General features: G+C 43.4%; 1 long non-coding RNA gene across 1 annotated transcript in view; it reads left to right on the top strand.

The window, feature by feature from the left end:
* LOC310770307 overlaps nt 1-17,556 on the top strand; it is a 473,978-nt gene that overhangs the window by 307,625 nt on the left and 148,797 nt on the right. The gene's annotated exons all lie outside the window — the stretch shown is intronic.

Here is a 17,556-nt window from a genome sequence, read left to right as displayed (position 1 = left end):
ATTCTGTTGATTATCACTGGAGTGATGTACCACCTGACTATACTTCACAGCTGCTTTCCCTTGTCATCAATATCAGAATCATTGATATCACCTTTACCATTCAGTATATATAATACAAGGGGTAAGAAGGGTTTCACCACACATCAGGTAAAATTATTTGGCAATATGGGTGATAAATAAAAATATAATTCCATGTGTGTTTCTATTTCTGGAAACCAAGCTTTACAAGGAACGGTTAAGGGAGTTGGGCATGGTTAGCCTGGAAAAGAGGAGAGTGAGAGGAGATACGATAGCCATCTTCAAATATCTAAAGGGCTGTCCCATGGAAGAGGGAACAAGCTTGTTTTCTCCTGCTCTGGAGGGTAGACCCCGAACTAATGGATTCAAGTTGCAAGAAAGGAAATAATAATAATAATAATAATAATAATGATGATGATGATGATGATGATGATGTTATTTATACCCCGCCCTCCCCAGCCAAGACCGGACTCACCAAGTATAAAAACAATTGATTAAAATACAACTTAAAAACAAGATTAAAATACAACATTAAAATGCAGCCTCAGAAGAAACTCAAATCAAAAACTTTTGGGGATGAAAACGTCAAATCTTCACCAAGGCCAACTATCCAGACTGGTCCTACGTGGGCCAGAAACAAGCCAGGGAAGTCCCCAAATAGGAGTTCCATCACAGAGGGAGAAAGGAGAAAGGGGCTTCCGGGTTAGCGCCTCCGGCAATGGCGGAATTCCTCTGATCGGGAGGAATCCGCTCCGTGGAAATCAGGGTCTGGCCGCCATGGCGAAGGAGAAGACCCACTAGAAACCACAGGCAGGAGAAGCCTGTGGACGTAGGATTCAGCTGGCACCTTTTGCGCCTCCCCTACTCGCTGGGAAACCTGGTTTCGGGGATCCGGAGCGACGTGGGGTGAGTGGCGCGGTGCTTTGAATCGACTGCTTCTTTCACGGAGTGAAGCCGCATTGCTGTTGCCAGAGAGCGCTGACTTTTTCCTGTGGACAATTGGATTTTAAACAACTACCCGTGAGTAGAACAGAAAATTGGATCTTTAAACATTTTAAATTGGCACCGAAACGGGAAGGTTTCAAACAGGAAGTCCGCCTTCCTCTTTTGTAAATAGATTGAAGCAAAGACGCTGCAAGCTAAAGCCTTGGAAAGCCTTTCGTAAAGGACTAAATTTCCATCGGTTAAAATCATTAAACCCCCCTTGGAAGCAGGGGAAGAGGGGGGAAATTTTGGACCTAGCAAGCCTGCAGGAGAGAGTGATGAAAATCAAATTACCACCGCTCTGAACCTGGAAACGGGCTGCCAGTAAGATTGACGTCTTGGGAGAGTTCATTGACTGTGAACTGAACGTATGTTGACAGCTAGTTAAATAAGAGAAATATATTGTTTCCATTGTCCACTTCTGCATTTAAAAAGGAGGAAAAGTAACTAAAAATTGAAACTAATTTTACTGCTTAAACTGTGCTTGAAAGGATTGATACAAGTGGAGACTGTTTCCCTCTAGAGGGAGCTTTTGAAACTGTTACAAGAGCGGAGCTGGGGAATCTCCAGCTGCAAGATAAGAAACTGTGAGAATCAGAGATTGACCTTGGACCATTTAAGAATGTTGACAGAAGAAGCCTTAGTGACTGTACTATGTAAGATAAGCTATTCGCTGGAACAGCTCCACAAGAAGACAGTTGTTATGACTACTAAAATTGACAACTTGGGACAAAAAGTGATTAATTTGGGACAAAAAGTGAACATCAATACAGAAATTATTCAGGAATCTACTTCGACAGGACAAATTGGGGAGAAGACGAAGGAGAAAGTTGTTGTTGTTGAACCTAAAGTAATACAAGTGGGAGCCCCAGCCCACTTGAGGATTATAAGTTGAGGCCTTTTATGACTGAATATAGAAAAGTCAGATTTTGAGGATCGGAGCCCTGCTCGGACTGGAGAAGGAAAGTTGGATAGATCCCTTCACGCAGGGATTTACTGACCGTTGGGACCTGGATTTGGGTCAGGAGGTAATTGGTGTTGTGGGGGCCTTTGGATTTGGAGGAATTTTGAAACACGTCCTGAAATATTATATGGACCTTAGTTTTAACTATGGAAAGTTGGCTGACCTGTTGAGAAGGAATAAAAGCATTGTTAGGTTGGAGTCTCCCCGAGATCTGCTCTTCAGCATCAAAGAATATGAAGAAGACCTGCAGAAGGGACTTGGAAAAGAGTTAAGAGCCTCAGACAGAAGATCACCAGGTTGATCAACTACAGGGAATTGACGGAAATGACTGGCAAAATCCGAGACCAGGGAGAAGAGATGGTGTAAGAAGATTGGAAAAGTTTAAAGTTTATATATAAAAATACTGTAAAATTAATGAGTGTTAGAAAAATGTTGGAATGAAATTTTATGGCTTTAGTAGAAATGTTATAAGGAGTTCAGCATAAATAAGTACTTTAGCACTAATGGAAAATAAGGTTAAAAATATGTTAAGATATCTATATGACAAAAAACAGAGAAAGATGGAAAGGAATTGCTGAAACAATTAACAGAAGTGGAATACAAAAAGGGAGGTGAGAGGAGGTTGATGAAACAAGGGAACGAAAGATAGAGTATTGAAATGGTATGATGTATGTTTTTAAATTGTTATTGTTCTATTTTGTTTAGTTTAATGTGTTAAGGTTGTGTTTTGTATTGTTTATGTATTGTATTTTTTTTCTCTCTTTTGTTTCTTCTTTTCGTCTTTTTTTTTCTTGTAAGTTTTAAAAGTAATAAATATTATTTTTTTAAAAAGAGAGAAAGGAGAAAGGAAATTCCAACTCAGCACTGAGAATGGACTCCCTTGGGAAGCTGTGGGCTCTCCTTCCTTGGAGGTTTTTAAGCAGAGGTTGGATGCCCATCTGTCATGGATGCTTTAGCTGAGATTTCCCCATTGCAGGGGGTTGGACTAGAGGACTCTTGGGGTCCCTTCCAACTCTACAATTCAGTTATTCCATTTCAGCTTTTTCTATAGCCCTCCTGTGGCCTTTACTAAATAGTTAAGGAAGGTCTTACGCCTCCATTATATTAGCACTGGCAAAGAAGCAGTTGGCCTTGGTAGAATCATGAATTGTGGATTACAAGTGAAGTAGCCACAGCAACCCATAGAGGCCCCCTGACCTGCCTTTCTTAATTACAATGAAGCTGAATGTTGGAAGATTTAGGAGAGATGCAAGATAAGAGAAAGTCCTTCTTCGCGCAGCACGTAGTCCAGCTATGAACCTTGCTCCCCCAGGAGGCAGGGCTGGCTACCCATTTGGATGGCTTTAACGGAGGGCTAGAGAAATTCACGGAAGAGAGGGGTGTCAATGACTCCCAGCCCTGATGGCAGCAATGCTTCTGGATGCCAGTTGTTGGAAACCACAAGAAGGGAGGATGCTTTCTGTGAGATTTTGACCAGCTTCGGCCCATCTGAAGCTGAAGCTGGTACAGGCTCGTCTTATCTTGAGCCCAAGCAGAGCGTCGTCATACACAGCGGAAGGATAAGCAGTATGTGCCACATTCTTAACTTTATTTACACTCTATGCTGAGAGAATACAAACATGCATCTTGCCTCTGCGAGAGCAGAGAACCAACTCCTCTCGGAAACAAAGAACACCGAGAGAACAGAGAAAAACAGGAAACCAGTGTACGTCACATCCAGTCTCCCATTCCCGTGGGAATCCAACAGTAACTCTGACTGTGGAATGCAAAACAATGTCTTGTGACTGCAGTTGCTGCTCAGTGAGGGAAATAGAAACCAACACTTTCTGCTCATGTTCTGCTCCCTGGTTTCCCTTGAGGGCATCTGGTGGGCCACTGTGAGAACAGGATGCTGGACTAGATGGGCCACTGGCCTGGTCCAGCAGGACAATTCTTGTGTTATTACAAGTCCAGCAGGTGGCGCTGCCTATCAGCTTCCTTATGCAACTCAACATGGAACAGAATGGGGACAAAACTGGAACGAGCGTCCTCTGCCTGTCACTCACTCTGGCCATGCCAATTGTGGGTCTCCCTGCCTTCCGTCCTACCAGTCTCAATGAGCATCAGCCAGCACTACAATCAGCCAAATTAAATGGATATACACACACATCCTTTCTGACACTGGTTTTACATTGCTGGCCCAGTCATTCTTTGCACTGCCTCCTAGTAACTCTCCGCCATGAGCCGGAGCATCCTCCATTACTTCCTTTCCCCCATAGGCAGTCCTCCCTTGAGCAGAGAACTCTGCTTTGGTGGAAGCTGGGTGCACCTAGCTGTGTGCACAAAGGTGCAATTGCATCAGGCCCATATTATTTTAGAGCCATCACTTGCAACAATACCTGTAATGATATGTAATTTGAATAATTTGCATGGATAATTTGAACTCTATATTAATTTGAACTCTATACATTATCCCCTTGGCAGAATCAAAGCTCCAATACATTATCTGAAACTGCAATAGTATATAGACTTATTTTATTAGCTGAATATAATTGCCCTTTGTTTTATGTTGTCATTTCAAATCTCCTTTTTGGAAATTTGAAAGCATAGTAATGGAACATTTTGAGGAAGAGAAATCTAATATAATCTCTGTTCAGCATATCAATTAAAACTGTTTGTGATTCAAGAAAGCAAAGAGATGCCTACGGTTTAAACAAGTTTCACTGTTTTTCCTTCTCAGCCATGGGGGCAGGGAACCTCATTCATCCTTACAAAAAAAAGCCAAAATACTTGATTCACTGCAAGTATTCCAAATCAGATTAGGCCAAAGGACCACCAAGCAACCTGCATACAGGTCGGAGCTAAGCAATATAAATTGAAAGTTTTTGCAGATGACTTAGTTTTAACATTACAGGAGCCAGAATCTAGTTCGAAAAGAGTTTTGGAAGTGATCCAAGAATTTGGGCAGATGGCTGGTTTTAAGCTGAATAAATCTAAAACTAAAGTTCTTGAGAAAAATTTAACACCGATTGAGAAAGACAGGTTTCAGAAGGAGACAGGCCTAACAATAGTAAAGAAGGTTAAATATTTGGGGGTTAATATGACTGCTAAGAACCTAAACTTGTTTAAAGATAACTATGAGAAATGTTGGCTAGAAGTGAAGAAAGATCTAGAGATATGGTCAAACCTGAAGCTTTCCTTGTTGGGAAGAATTGCGGCTATAAAGATGAATGTATTGCCAAGGATGTTATTTTTGTTTCAATCTTTGCAAATTGTGGACAAGATGGACTGTTTCAAGAAGTGGCAGAAGGATATTTCTAGATTTGTCTGGCAGGGCAAGAAGCCTAGAATAAAATTTAAAATACTAACCGATGTAAAAGAAAGAGGTGGTTTCGCCCTGCCAGACCTGAAACTCTATTATGAATCGGCCGCATTTTGTTGGCTGAAAGAATGGCTGCTTCTTGAAAATACAGACATTTTGGATTTAGAAGGTTTTAACAATGTTTTTGGGTGGCATGCATATTTGTGGTATGACAAGGTTAAAGCTCATAAGGCATTTAAAAATCATATTGTCAGGAAAGCATTGTTTAATGTCTGGTTAAGATATAAAGACTTATTGGAGAATAAAACCCCAAGGTGGTTGTCACCAATGGAAGCAAGGGCATTGAAAAAGTCCAATATGGAGGCCAAATGGCCGAAATATTGGGAAATATTGGAACAGGAAGGAGATAAATTGAAACTGCAGAGTTTTGAGAAATTAAAAGATAAAGTGCGAGATTGGCTGCACTATTTTCAAATAAGAGAAGCCTATAACTTGGATAAAAAAATAGGTTTCCAGGTGGAAAAATCTAAATTGGAAACTGAGTTGTTAGAATCCAAAACTAAAACACTTTCAAGAATGTATAACTTGCTGCTAAAATGGAATACGCAGGATGAAACAGTTAAATCTGCTATGATTAAATGGGCACAAGATGTTGGTCATAACATCATGTTTGCTGACTGGGAACGGTTGTGGACCACAGGTATGAAATTTACGGCATGTAATGCCCTAAGAGAGAATATTATGAAAATGATATACAGGTGGTACATGACACCAGTCAAGCTTGCAAAAATCTACCATTTGCCTGACAATAAATGTTGAAAGTGTAAAGAAAGTGAAGGAACATTCTTTCACCTTTGGTGGACATGCCCAAAGATTAAGGCTTTCTGGGAGATGATATATAATGAAATGAAAAAATTTTTTAGATATACATTCCTTAAGAAGCCAGAGGCCTTTCTCTTGGGCATGGTGGGCCAATTGGTGCCAAAGAAAGATAGAAATTTCTTTATGTACGCAACAACAGCAGCAAGAATTCTCATCGCAAAGTATTGGAAGACACAAGAGCTACCCACCCTGGAAGAATGGCAGATGAAGCTGATAGACTATATGGAACTGGCGGAAATGACTGACAGAATCCGAGACCTGGGAGAAGAGTTGGTGGAAGAAGACTGGAAGAAATTCAAAGACTATCTTCAGAAATACTATAAAATTAATGAGTGTTAAAATTGTGCTTGGATGGGTAATAAGTGGTAATTAGTGATAAAAGTTATTAAGATTATGCAAAAAAGGTATTGATAATTGGTTGAAAAATATGGATATAGTATATGTTATGGTACAAAGTTTAGACATTTGATAAAGGGTAAGAATTTGCTGAATTAAATATTTGAATGGGAATACAAAAAGGGGAAGGTGCGAGGAGGTCAAGAACATAAGCATATGAAATTGAGGTTATTGGAAAAATGGAGTGGTTTTATTTTTTTTTGTTTAAATTTAATCTTTCTTAATTAGTTGTGTTTTTCTTTCTGTATTTTTTTTCTTTTGTGTGTTTCCTTTTTCTGTAATTTGTGGTTTTTTTATTCTGTGAATCTCTACTTTTCTTTTTTGTAAAACTTCAATAAAAATCTTATTAAAAAAAAAAAACAAAGGACCACCAAGCAACCAACCAACCCAGACCCTGTGATCATCATCCAAGGCCCTTCTCCATGGCCTCCTCTACAAGAGATCAGGAGGGTGGCAACACAAGAATTGGCCTTTTCTGTGCTGGCTCCCCATTTGTGGAATGCCCTCCCACGGGAGGCGTGCCTGGCACCTTCCTTTTACACCTTTAGCCACTAGGCAAAACCGTTCCTCTTCATCCAGGCCTTTGGCTATCATCCTGTATTCTTTAAAATGTGCTTTTATTGGGAGGGGGGCGGGTTATTGGTTTGTTTTGTTCTTGCATTGCTGGGGGTTTGACTAGATGACCCTTGTGATCCCTTCCAACTTTACAGTTCTATCTCTATGTATTTTGTGTTTCTACCTCATATTTTTATGCTGTGAACTCCCCTGAGATCTTTGGATGAAGGTGGGTATGCAAATTTAATAAATAATAATGGGCAATAAAGTGGAGATGGAAGAACGCACAACAGGATCCTAATTGTCAGGTCTGAGTACCTGATTCACCTAACAGAGTGGGATTCATAGCACCTCATACACAGGGAGAGCAGCTTCCCTGATACTGCTGGCTTTGGTTTTTGCTGTTCTTTTATGTCTTCAAGTATAAAAATAGTACATGTCGCTTTACTCATCCTCAGTAGAATGATTCCCTGTTGATGCAGTTCATTGCCAGGTTCTCTGTGGAAATCTGTTCAGGAAGTGTCTCTGTTTGGCATCTCTGAAATTTTAATTTAGCAGTCATGCAGCTTCATTAATTTGTGCTATATTTGTGTTGCTCGGGACAGCAGGGCCACTTGAAATCAGGGCAGCTGTGAGAGGCATTTATTACATCCCTGTCAGCGGACTGGTTCGCACATGCAAGTTCACCCCTTGAGAACCGAAACATCCCGTGGCGACTGCCGTTTGCATCTGAGGTATCATTTCCGTGCGATGTGGTAGCGGAGAGGGTCCTGGCATTTGACCAAGGAGTTGTGAGCTCAAACCCCCGTCAGCGGGGAAAGGGGAAGCCATGTCCAAGTAAGGATGGGTTAAACATGTAAAAAATAAATCTAACACTGTAATGCAATGTTTTTTTTTCAACAGACTCCGCAGCAAATAACCAAGTGCTTAGAAACGACATGTGAACTGGCCCAGTGAGTTTGTGTGCTCATGCAGAATGAGGAATCGAGCTTGAACTAAAAGCGAGAGTTTGATCAGCTCGGAGATGTGCTATCAACGCCTGTTAATGTGACCTTACAAAGTGCCAACAGCTTCTCCTTTTCCACCACAAGATGGCAGCACCTTCGAAAGAATTTCCTCTACAGTAATGGGAAACACAGGCAGATGAGTGCCTATTTGGAAGGGGGGGGGGATTAGGTAGCAAGTTTCTCCACCCCTAGCATGCAGAGGTAGTCATTTGTGAATTAAAAGAATAGCTTAAAAAAAAGGTTCCTGACAAAGATCTGGCGGGCTTGTGCCCTAATCAATTCGCTAATCTCTAAATGCCACAAAACTGCATTGTTTTGGCTGCAGCACACTGACAGGGTTGCCCTTCTGGAAACTGAGCTCAGATTATGTTGATAAAATTGCAAAATGATGGCAAAACTTCACCAACAAGTGGGGTTATTTATAGCACGACAGGAGAAAGTGTTCCCAATGTGTGCCCCATTGGGCTCAGTTTGAATGTACTGGGAAGGCGCCTAGGCATATAATTGGGGGCGGGCATGCTTCGGGTGGCACTGTGGGTTAAACCAGAGAGCCTAGGACTTGCCGATCCAAAGGTTGGCGGTTCGAATCCCCACGACGGGGTGAGCTCCCGTTGCTCTGTCCCTGCTCCTGCCAACTTAGCAGTTCGAAAGCACATCAAAGTGTAAGTAGATAAATAGGTACCGCTCTGGCGGGAAGGGAAATGGTGTTTCCGTGCGCTGCTCTGGTTCGCCAGAAGCGGCTTAGTCATGCTGGCCACATGACCCGGAAGCTGTATGCCGGCTCCCTCGGCCAATAAAGCGAGATGAGCGCCGCAACCCCAGAGTCGGCCACGACTGGACCTAATGGTCAGGAGTCCCTTTACCTTTATCTTTATGCTTCAAAATGACCCAGCAAGCTCTTATCCCAAACCTCTGAAGCTGGCAGGAGGTGCGGCTGCCAGCTGACCGCACTCCCCTCAAACTGCCTCAGAATATTGACAGCAGAGAGCGACACATAAGTGTGACCCTTTCATAGCCAGCCAGGGCTGGAATGAGGCAGAAGAGAAGGAAGTAACTGCAGTGCCTTGAGTTCAAGGGATGGATGTAGTTTGCTGCATTCATGCCTAAAGCCAGGGAAATAGTTTCTGGTTACAGGGAGAGAGTTAGATCCTCTCTCTCTCTCTCTCTCTCTCTCTCTCTCTCTCTCTCTCTCACACACACACACACACACACACAACAAAAAACACCACCAGAAACTGCAGATAATAGTTCTGGTTGGTTGGTTGGTTGGTGCATGACATACAGTATAATCCTATGCATATTTACTCTGAAGTCAGTAGAACTTATTTCTATGGGGCATCCTCCCAGGTAAATGTGTATAGAGTTGCAGCCTATTTACTATTACTATTACTATTATTATTAATTAAATTGGTATACTGCCCTTCATCCAAGGATCACAGGGCTGTTCAAATCATAAATATGCAAATATACAAAACTAACCTTGAGTGGACTTCAATAGAGCTACTCTATTTACAATAGGGTAATACATCAATTTGAGATTATGCTCAAATATTCTCCGCCTTCCCTATAAACCGTGGCACATGCAAAGCTGGAAAGGTGTGCTATAACCGAATCCAAAGCGCCATCTGCTGGCTCCTGAAACACTTACATCTGAGTGCTTTCGTACTTGGAAAAGGAACTCTAAAAGTTCAGAAGGAAAATTTCTGATAAAAGAACTAACTTGCAGCCCTGTACCCGCTATAGCCTGGAAATTCCAAGAAAGCAAAATCACTGTAATTTTGAAAAGTTCAGTCTGCCACCTAGACTCTAAATGGTGCCTGGTTGTATCACAGCACAGACAATAGCCTGGTCCTTGATCCTGGGAACCATCATGCAAAATTTGGTTACGATATCTTAAGAGGTGTCTAAATGCATAGCCAATGAAGGCTTCGCTTTCCAAAATTTGAATGCATGCACGTATGGTAGACAGAAGGGATGTGGGTGCCGCTGTCGGTTAAACCACAGAGCCTAGGGCCTGCCGATCAGAAGGTCGGCGGTTTGAATCCCCACGACAGGGTGACCTCCCGTTGCTCAGTCCCTGCTCCTGCCCACCTAGCAGTTCGAAAGCACGTCAAAGTGCAAGTGGATAAATTAGGTACCGCTCCGACAGGAAGGTAAATGGCGTTTCCATGTGCTGCTCTGGTTCACCAGAAGCAGCTTAGTCATGCTGGCCACATGACCCGGAAGCTGTACGCCAGCTCCCTCGGCCAGTAAAGTGAGATGAGCGCCGCAACCCCACAGTCGTCCGTGACTGGACCTAATGGTCAGGGGTCCCTTTACCCTTTATGGTAGACAGAAGAAGCAGACAGTAGGTGCTGATACCAGACATTTCCTCTCCCACCTCCCCAATGCCCATGAATAGAATTTGCTAACATTTATTTTCTACTGATTTTCTATATTTGTACCCCACTCTGTCTTGGTAGCACATGTTGACATACCTGCCCAGGGTGAAGCACTTGCTTCATGCAGAACCATGGGACGGAGGGGAAGTAGAAGAAGGGAGGTGCTCTGTCTTAGTGGCTCAGCAAGTCTTTTTAAAGTGTTGTGCCTGACAGGGAAGGGAGCATCATTTACCTCTTCTTTACTCAGAAAAATAGCTTGGGCTGGAACATGTCTGTCCACAAATGGCTTGATCTCAGAAATGATCTCAGAATTGCAGTAGGAGGCAGTAGGAAGCAAAGAAGGAAAATCTAAACAATAGTATGGTCGCAAAAGCAGACTTATTAATGACATCTGCCTGATGGGTGCTTTACCTGTAAGTAGAGTTCAGGCACCTTTCTCATTAGTGGGCTTCCAGCAGCTATTTTTATGTGCAAGTAACCAAATCTCAATAGTATAAATCTCCTTGCTTTCCCCAACTTGTTGGTTTCTCTTTCTCCTCTCTAGAGCTGGCTTTCTACAAGGTGCTTGCAACTAGGAAGGGAGGGGGGATTTGATCCAGTTCACATTTAAAGGTGAATTCACCAAATTCACATGTTCTGAAACAATGTGTGAACTGAAACAGAGCTATCTGAATTTTGTAATGGAGTTTTCCAGTCAAGTAATGTGCACAAAATTGCAAATATTGGGGCAAAGTGCGCAAAGATATACATATATCAGTGAAAATAAAATACAAAGATGCATTATATTGGGAAAAACAGCTTTGTAAAGATTTGTATAGCGGGTATTATTTTTTTTTTTTTTGCTATAACCTGTATTTGGTTTACCAATAAATTCTGATTTGACTTGATTAGGTAGGTAGGAAAAATTTGAACAAAAAAACTGATTGAATTTCCTGAAGCATTTAAAAAGAAATCATTCACAAACTGATATAGGAAGGTAAAGAACTGAACTTATGATTGGAAAAATGAGCAGCTGAGAGAAACCAAAACTGACATATCTGCCCACCCCATTTACAATCCCAATATATTTCAACTATTTCGCCACTCCATCTAATACATTCCCTTTCTTGTGTATTTGAGGCCAGGGGTGCTGATCAGATCCCAGCCTCACAAAACGGCTCAGGGAGGGTGGCATGAGGAGGACGTCATGTGCCCTTTGATCGCGGCCTCACTGAGGGGCTAGGATGGAGGGGCACATGGCTAGTGCATGCTTCTCCTGTCGCCCTCCATGGACCCCAAGGGGCTGGCTTAGGGAGAGTGGGGTAAGGAGGGCTCAAGAGCCAGCCTGCGATCAAAGGGTGTCGCTCCAGCAGCAAGAGCCAGGCTGGTGCCACCCATACAACGCCCCTCCTTTGAGGCAGCTATGGCAAGTGAAATGGAGGGGCACTTGTCCCTGTGCAGCCCTGTGCCACCCACTTTTTCTTCCAGTTGGGCCAACAGTAGGGCAGCATGGATGTAGCAAACCCAAAAATGCCTTATCTTCTGAGTCTTCGCCAATAAAACTCAGAAACGAGAGGAGTTAGGAGTCCAATGTTCTTGCAATGCAATAGGTCACAATGGGATTACTCTGCAAATGTTGCAACCCCACCCAGTGGTCCGGGAAGCAGTATTTCAAACAAAGCATTTCAAATTCCACCAGTCATATACATCATTACCTCATTGATAGACCAATCATATGCATAAAAGTATTTCTCATTACCTCATTCCAAGTTATTGGACTTGCGCACAGCATTGGCTAATTCTGCTGACTAGGCTCTGATTCCCACCCTGTTCCATGGCCTTCACATGAATACACTGCGTTACACAAAGCTTTTTGTGTGCATGTTGTAGCAACTTGTATTTTAGCTTTTGTGCTGTATCTTGTGATTTACGTACAGTGGAACCTCATGTTATAGATGGGATCCGTTCCGGAGGCCCGCCCATAACAGGGCACTGATGCAAGCTGAAGCACCGCGTCTGCACATGTAAGCGGCGCGATTTAGCGCTTCTGCACATGTGTGAGCGGCAAAACCCGGAAGAAACCCGTTTTGGTACTTCCAGGTTGCCGCAGGATGCAACACAAAAACACATAACCTGAAGCAGACGCAACATGAGGTATGACTGCATTAGCTGTTTTCCTGGCCCCAATGAGGGCAGCACATGTTGCAAAATTATCAGTTTCATAAAGTAACAGGCTACCATAAGTTCTCAAGGATAAGTTCTCACACTCAAGGATTTACAGGGGTACACATTATCACATTTATTGTGGCCCTTTGGGCCACTCCCACATGGAGACTGGTGCCCTCAGCAAGCCCATTATTTTCACTTAATATTTTCCTGCTGCCATCACTCCCCTTAACCCAAAATAAAGCTCTCGACCGGCATAGGACTCTACCTCTCTTTCACAAATGGCAAGTGCACAAGTAGAGAAGGCAATGCATGAAATAATTTAAAAAATCCAAAGAAAACCAGCCCTAGAACTCCCTCTCACTCATAGTTTTCATAAAAGGTGCTCCACCAAAATGATGGAGGAGCCACATCAGTTGGAAACAGCCATGATGGCAGTTGGCCTCACTGGCTGCTGCTGCTTCTCAGTTTGGTTCTAAGAGACCCTGCAAGGGATACAGCCACAGCTGGAGGAACTGGCAATCACGACAGTCCCAGGCCTTTCAAGTGATATTGAGGGTGCAAGTTCTGGAAGCCCTGCTCTCTGCCATGCAAACCTTTATCTACCTGGCCTGGGGGGACGGGGCCAGACTGACTCCAGCTACAAAAGCTCTTGGGCTGGAATACTCTTGGGCTGGAATATTCTTTAGGTGGTTTTGTTGGGGGGGGGAGGGTTGTTGTCATTATTGATATTAATTTCTTGTCTCTTTATTTTTAGATCATATTACAATTTATTGGGAAATTCGTTGCACTTTTTGATGTGTTTTATTTATAGCTCATGACTACTTTTGCAATTATGTCAATCTTCTCACATTGTAAGCCACCTTGACCAATGCTATTTTTCTAGAAGAGGAGGTGCCGGAACTCATCCTGAACCCCTCCCTTGTTCTCTCAGAATGGCAATGGCGCCCACTTGAGAGGTGCCAGAACTGAATTCTGGCGAGTTCCAGTTGGGGAAAAAACACCCTGGTTTTAACTATGGAAAGGTGGCATACAAATAAGATGGTGATGAAAGAATAGCCCAAGACCAGCAATAATTGTTTGTTTATTTATTTATTTTTGTGGCAGATGACTTAATTTCAAGCCACAAGGCAGCTGTGGTTTCCCTTCATTTAAAGAGACAAAGTTTTGTCACTTTCTTGAAGTGCTGGCAGAGCCGCAAGTGTGTGCTGGACCACTGGCCCAAGGGGATGAGTTCCTGAGCGGCAGAGAGACTCCTCCAGCTTGGCTCACCAACTGTTTTTTGGCCTATCCCCAGTGGCACTCGTAACATAAAGCAGACTTGCTGGATCCCAACGACACCAGTTCATTCCTTCTTGTGAGAGGAGATAGCCTAAGGACCCTAAAGGAAGTAGTGGAGATTCAGCTCCTTTAAGCAACCCAAAGATTGTTTGAACCACCAGGCAGTTGCAAACAGGGGCACCATATGGGGAGGGGGTCAGGCGAGGAGCCTCCCCCCCCCAAAAAAATATTTCAAGGAGGGAGCCAGGCCCCCTCAATATTCTGTGGCAAGGTGCACACACCATGTGACATGCTCATGTCAAACACATAAACCGCCCTTCTCTCCACTTCTATTTTATGCCCACGTTTCTGTAGGTCTTTTAGAATAATTAGGGAATACTCTTTAACTAAGGTGTGTATGTATTGTAAATTTGCTACCTGCTACTACTGTAACTAGGGACGCGGGTGGCGCTGTGGGGTAAACCACAGAGCCTAGGACTTGCCGATCAGAAGGTCAGCAGTTTGAATCCCCACGACGGGGTGAGCTCCCATTGCTCAGTCCCAGTCCCTGCCAACCTAGCAGTTCAAAAGCATGTCAAAAGTAGATAAATAGGTACCACTCTGGCAGGAAGGTAAACGGTGTTTCCGTGCGCTGCTCTGGTTTGCCAGAAGCGGCTTAGTCATGCTGGCCACATGACCTGGAAGCTGTACGCCGGCTCCCTCGGCCAGTAAAGCGAGATGAGCGCCGCAACCCCAGAGTCGGCCACGACTGGACCTAATGGTCAGGGATCCCTTTACCTTTTTACTATTGTAACTGCTGTCTAAAGCAGCATTTTAATATATTCTGTCACTCCTATTTTATATAATAAACCAACCTTTCTTTATGTCTTTGTTTGAGAGTTTCTTGTGGGCATAAAGAAGCACACACCATAACTCCAGCAAAAGAATGGAAACCCCTCAGCAGTATATGAACACACTGGCTGTGCACATGGGAGTCCAAGTAGACACTCGTAACAGAATGACGCTGGTTATCTGGATCTGTTTTTCAGAAACAGCACTTTCAGGGGCAAGTGTTGAGAGGGAGCGAATGTGCAGAAGAAACATAGTTTGGAGCCTCAATCCAGATCAGAAGCCTGTACCAGATCAGAGGCCAGGAGCTACTTTTTCTTCTAAAGGAAAAGGAGCCAGTTTAAAAGATCCTTTAATGGTGTGGTTTGCTCCTCCTTCGCTCAATCTCCAACTGCCTGAAATGTAAAACTTTCCACAAATTACTTTTCTATTGTTAATAACTTAAAATGCTGCGGGGAAAATCCTGAGAAATGACTGCTAAGTTTTGGTAGCAGACTTCTTTAAGATTCTGGACACATCACGGGTGAGAAAAATAATAAACGGACAGAAGCAAACAGAGATAAAACATAATGAAATTCATTTTCTGTATGCACAGCAAGACTGTGATAGACTCGACAGGAAGAGATCCAACAGGAAGATTATGACACAGCCCTTTCACCATCTTCAAATACTTTTTCATTTAATAGGGAGGCACTAGATCATCTTCTCAACAATGGCATTTTTGCTTTTCTTTAAAGTACCTTTTTATGTTAGTGACAGGGAACTGTGGGTGGCTGATCATGGCGTTGGCACTGCTGTTCCAATGGCAAAAAGCATCCGTTTTTGTAAGCAACTGGGGTTGTTATCCTAGACTTCCATTTGAGAGAAGAGTTAAACCACTTAGAAATTCATTCATGCATGGTACAGTTTGGAAACAGCAAGTTAAGGCATCAGTCTAACTTCTATGCAATGTAAACAGGCAACAAATTCACATAATATTGTGCTTACATACAATTGCGCCTCCAGACACCCACTCCTTCCCTTTTCTTTCCATTCAGTCTCACTGTTCTGCAGAGCTGCCCAATTATTACATAGGTCAGAGCAGGGGTACGCAAACTAAGGCTCAGGGCCGGATCCGGCCCAATCGCCTTCTCAATCCGGCCCACAGACAGTCCGGGAATCAGCGTGCTTTTACATGAGTAGAATGTGTGCTTTTATTTAAAATGCATCTCCGGGTTCTTTGTGGGGCATAGGAATTCATATTTTTTTTCCAAAATATAGTCCGGCCCCCCACAAGGTCTGAGGGACAGATCCGGCCCACAGTTGAAAAAAGTTTCTAACCCCCGGGTTAGAGGCTCTTCTACAAATCATCCCATCTTCTGAGGTGGGAATATGGGTGGTAACCAGAAAGAATGCCTCTACATTGTGGTACCTCATCTGTACAGGTACTGCCTGCCTGGCACCAACTGCAATGTTTTCAAGTGCAATGAAAGTACCCTTTTATTTGCCCAGGCCTCACATCCCCCCCAAGCCAAACTGCGGCCAGCGAGTGCAGCATCCCACCTAGAGGACCCTGTCTTAGCTAAACACAGACAATAAACCCAAACAAAACATACTGTAGTTTGTAGCATACAGTGACTCTTCCTAACAGTAGAATTACAAAACTGTCGCTTGTGTATCAAATATAAAACCTGCAATGTTCACATCAAGGAGAATGCTCCCAGAAACAGGTCTAAATTCCTCCTGTTCCTGGGAGCGAGTGATGACCCATAACGCAGGCAGGACATAAGAGAACCACTGGCCACGATAGGGGAGAAGTGTACAGTTCCTTCTAGCACATACCTGGCATTTGGATTGGGAAACTGCTCTAAGCAGATGTTGTAGCTGACACTGAAACCCTGCTCTCCACCCTCCTATAGAGTTATATGACATCTGGGTGCACACAAAATCATCAGATATGCCTGGGAATGCTTGAGTCCCCACTCACCCCCAGTCCCCAAAACCAAGAACTTCTACAAGGTCAACACTCACCTTCTTCCTCAGATTGCATCTTCTTTGGCGGACAGGGGAGGCTATAGCAACCTCACTGGTGATCCTATCTGCTTTGGAGATTAGAGGGACGCTCTCTTCTATAGTGGTGATCTCTGGCGCTTTGTGCCCTAACTCAAACTTACTATTACTATGTATTCATTTTTAATAGTAAATGCCAAACTCCGGTGCCTTGGAGAAGAATCATTGAAACTGCCTGCTACCCACAATGCACTATAGTACATGTTCTCTTTTTTGTAATCTTTTAAGATGTGGCAGACACAGCCAGGACTCACCAGTGCCTAGTCCCAGAAGCACAGCCCAATTCTGACAATCATATTGCAGTCTTTGCTTCCTCAAAGTAGCATCCAAGTCAGACAATATATGGAAAGAGAACTGACTCTAGTGCTTCTGACAGCAGGTGCCTCAGAATATCAAAATATATCAAAAGTGGATGACGGATGAACACTTCAGTGGATTAGGGCCGACACAGGCAAATACAAAAAACAAAGTGCAACTGGCACTTTTCAGGGTGGTCTATGCATGTATGCAATGCAGAAGCAGCTCTGCTTTTCCCTCCACCCATCACACAGAGCATACACGTACATCACAACCAGCAATATTTTGCATGCACTGCTTAGGTCCCCACCCATGTACTGTGTGGGTTTGCACTGTTGTTGCTGTTTTTCCAGCAGAGGAAGGGGTAACGGAAGAACCCCACATGCAGCAAAGTTTAATAGAGAAACGGATATTGACAAGGCAAAGCAGAAGACTCCCAAGAAACCAAGGGGACATCTTTTGCACAAG

This window comes from Podarcis filfolensis (genome assembly GCF_964270895.1).
Source record: "Podarcis filfolensis genome assembly, chromosome: 9".
Taxonomy (NCBI): domain Eukaryota; kingdom Metazoa; phylum Chordata; class Lepidosauria; order Squamata; family Lacertidae; genus Podarcis; species Podarcis filfolensis.
This window is presented reverse-complemented; position numbering and strand designations above follow the sequence as displayed.